Below are 3,912 nucleotides of genomic sequence, written 5' to 3' on the forward strand. Positions count from 1 at the left end.
TTTCTGGTCTGGTTTGGCAAGGCTAAGGTTCTTTAGCTCTAAGCCAGGACGCCATCCGGGGGTGCCCCAAGGGCCAGGCCCTCGGCTCTGTGGGTGCAGAGACCTGCCCCCAGGCGGAGGATCTGGCCATGGGCCGTGCCAAGGAGACTCACCTGTTCCCGCTGCAGGAGGGAGTTCAAAACAACGCAAACACACTAGACTAAGGACCTGTGAGAAAAATGTTTCAAAGGAAATGCTTGTGATAGGTATTTTGTGAGTTTTTCCCTCCCCTGGAGAACTTTCAGCGTAAGAATCACACAAAAATTCATTTGCCTCGTGCCTTTGGGTGCATCTGTGGGGGAGATGGCGGGGGAGGGGAAGGCATCCTGTCCCGGGGCACAGCCGGGGCCCCTACCAGGCTGCTGAACCTTCCTGGGGAAGCCCGGCCCTTGTCTCCGTCCAAGACATCCAGGCCGAGCTCCCCCGGGGTGGGGGGCTGAGTGGCCGCTTTGGTCCTTAGCCAGCCTTTCTTGTCCCTCTTGTTTTGAAATTGCTTTGTGTTTTATAACCACTCCCTGGTGTTTTGTAAGATTTTCTTGCTTTGTCAGCATTAACACGGCTGCTTTAGAGATGTTGTCATTTGATTACTCAGCCTTCCTTCATACTCTGGGGACACAGGGAAGGCCATTCTCGATGGCCCCAGAAGGCTCTGCCCGAAGCCTGCATTCTACGCCGAGTGCAGTGTGTTGGAGTGGAGTCTATTCACAGATTGAGCAGTCCCTGTTTCTCTCCAGGGGATCTGCCCCCCACCCCCGCAAGCACATCTTAAAGGACCCGGGAGAAGGAGTGGCTTTGTGAAGGAGAGTGTTTTAGCCTTGGCATTTGCTCGCAGCATTTAGTTAGACAAAGAGGGTAAGGGGTTAGGAATTCATTGCCTCATGTGAAGAACACAGTGTGAGCTGAAGCGCTTGCAGACCGGCCCCAGGGGTCCTGGCATGGCCTCTCCTCCTGGCGTGGCCAGGTCCGGTCCTGCCGAGGGAAGCAACTGCCTAGACTTAGACTTGCAGCTGCTGCCCTGTGGAGAACAGAACCTGGGTTTTCATTCTTTCTTTCCTTCTTTTTTTTTCCCTTAGGTTTTATTTATTTATTTGCAGAGGGGAAGGGAGGGAGAAAGAGAGAGAAACATCAGTGTGTGGTTGCTTCTCACACGCCCCCTAGTGGGGACCTGGCCTACAACCCAGGCATGTGCCCTGACTGGGAATCGAACCCACAACCCTTTGGTTTGCAGGCCAGCGCGCAGTCTACTGAGCCACACCAACCAGGGCTGGGTTTTCATTATTTCTAAATGTTTTTCCAGTGATCACCTCTACACGTGCCCTGACAGGGCTCCTGATGAAGCAGAAACCAGCCTGTTCCTCCTTCCCTGCTCAGGGTTGACTGGGCGTGATAGAACATGGACAGGGGTCAGGAGAAACTAGAGTTTGAATAAAGTTTAGAAGCCTTCAGACTTGGTGATTAAAGACAACGGGCAAATGCGACAGGCAGGTGGGCGTGGCCAGGCCACTTGCAAGGCAGCTTCACGCTGGCTGAGCGATCACAGTGAAAACGAAGGAAGGAGGTTTACAGTTGTGAGTATGCGAAAGTTTGTTCTTGTGCTGTTGTTTATTAATTATTGTATTATTTATTTGTATTGCAATTGCAAGCCTCCTTTCGCCCAACCCCTATAAGTTAGCGTCTCTCTCTCCCACCCATACCTTGCCGTGAAAGCCACGCCTACCTGTGAGAAGGGCACACGACAGATGAAACCAAACCCCAACTGGGCAAAGTCTCTCTAGGAGACGCAGTTACTAGAAACTTCTGATTACTGCAGCCCTCAGAAGAGAGTATGAGAAGAGAAAAGTGAAGGTAAGGACTTGGAAAAGTATAGTGGCCGTGAAATAAACACCAGGGAGAAGAACATTGTAGTTGGCCAAAAGGCAAGAGCTTGGGGGTGTGGAGGGGGAGGGTAGGCGTGCAAAGAATGCAATGTTATGGAATGTTAAAATTCGTTTATTGTATTTGTGATTCCTTGGTCTCCCAAGCCATGTAAATCAAGCCTGTAAGACACATGAATTTCGACTATCAACAGTAGTTTACATATTGCTCACTAGGCGGTGGTCTCATAAACTGCCAACAGAGCATAAATCTATGCTGTTCCAAACTTTTCGGAAATAATCTGGCCGTGTGTGTGAAAGGCCTTGAAAATGTTCATTCCCTTTCACATAATATTCCCACTTCTGGGAATGTAACCAAAGCAAATAATTCAAGACACAGGGGAGTGTAAATGTGAAATATAATGAAGTTCATCCCAGTATTATTTCTACCCCCCCAAGACCGGCCATAGGTAAAGTGCCAGTCAGTGGGGAGGCGGTTCAGTAGAGCTGTAGGTGTCCGATGCCTCCAGTGGGCAGCCTCGGGCCAGCCACTGCGGCAGGGCAGGGCAAGCAGGGTCGGGTCACTTCCTGTCGGTAGTGTTGCTTCAGTGCTTCCCGTAGACCTGGGCGTCGAGGTGTGTGCAGCCCAGAAGCGCTGGAGACTTACCACCTCCAAGTCAGCCCACGACCACCAGGGGGCAGGAGCCCATGGGGAATGCTTCTCCATTTGACCCCTCCACCCCGGGGGGACAATTCTGAGAGGTATCCAATCCCCTCGTCCAACATGCAGGTTGGACCACACCTCAGTGCTCATGACTGTGACCCTCTCTTCCTCCCCTGCCCTCTCCTCCCCGCCCTTCCCTCCTGTTCCCTGTGGGACCACCTCCCAAATAAACTACAAACATGAGTCCTCATCGCTGGCTTGACTTTGGGGAGGAACCCAGACTCAGCAGCTGGTGCTACAAGTGGCCTTAGAGAGCTGACCCTCTAAATGGGGTTTGGGACCTGCATCAGTGATTGGCGGATGGCAGCCGAGGCCCGTGGCTGGTTGTAAGTGGATTGGTGATAAGCAAGGACATCTGATAGCATCGACATCACCTAGACTTGCCTGTGGTGGGCTGAGGTCAGGTGGAAGCTCTGCCACACCCAGTGTGCAGCCAATGGGCATTATAAAAATTGTTGAGCCCCCGCTGGTGTGGCTCAGTGGATTGAGCGCCGGCCTGCGAACCAAAGGGTCGCTGGTTCGATTCCTAGTCAAAGCACATGCCTGGGTTGTAGACCAAGTCCCCAGGAGGGGACATGCAAGAGAGAACCACACATTAATGTTTCTCTCTCTCCCTTTCTCCCTTCTTTCCACTCTCTCTCTGAAAATAAATAAAGTCCTAAAAAAGAATTGTTGAGTTGGCTGGCTTGCAGTGTGCTCTGAGGACCCGAAGCCTCCGGGGCTCAGTGTAAAGAGGCTGCCGTGCAGCCGCTGAGCAGAACACGCGGCACCCAGACCGGAGATTCGCGTCTGTGGGAGCCGTGCAGAAGCACGGGAGACCGAACATGCCATGTGGCAGGTATCCTTTGCCAAAGTCAGGGCTTCCATCAGGAAGGAAGGCCTCGGGCCTGGGGTAAAGACAGGGTCTCGGTCCCCAGCTTCCTCTGAAGGCCTTGGGCAGGCCAAGGAAGCCCCCACCGCTGGCAGAAGGAGAGCAGCCATCTCCCAGCAGCAGCGCTGTACTGCCCGCCACGCCAAGGCCGTCCTGAGCCAGACGCCTTGGAGATGATGCCTGTTCGCCTCGGCCCCCTTCCCTCACAGCCTCCAGGCCAGTGACTAGGGTCCAACTAGGCCCAGCCTGAGCAGGAGCCACAGTCCCTGCTGTGGGAAGAACTAGACTATTCATCACAACAATCGCAAGACCTGACTTGGCATGTGCCGGGGGTGGGGGAGGGTGCAGCGGCCCCTGAGGGGGTCAGGTCAGCGCCATGGCTGGAAAGGGGCGAACGTCCTGGCAAAGAGGCCTGACGTTGCTCC

This window comes from Pteronotus mesoamericanus, unplaced genomic scaffold, assembly GCF_021234165.1.
Source record: "Pteronotus mesoamericanus isolate MK-2021 breed Mesoamerican mustached bat unplaced genomic scaffold, CSHL_Meso_final scaffold_533, whole genome shotgun sequence".
Lineage (NCBI taxonomy): Eukaryota > Metazoa > Chordata > Mammalia > Chiroptera > Mormoopidae > Pteronotus > Pteronotus mesoamericanus.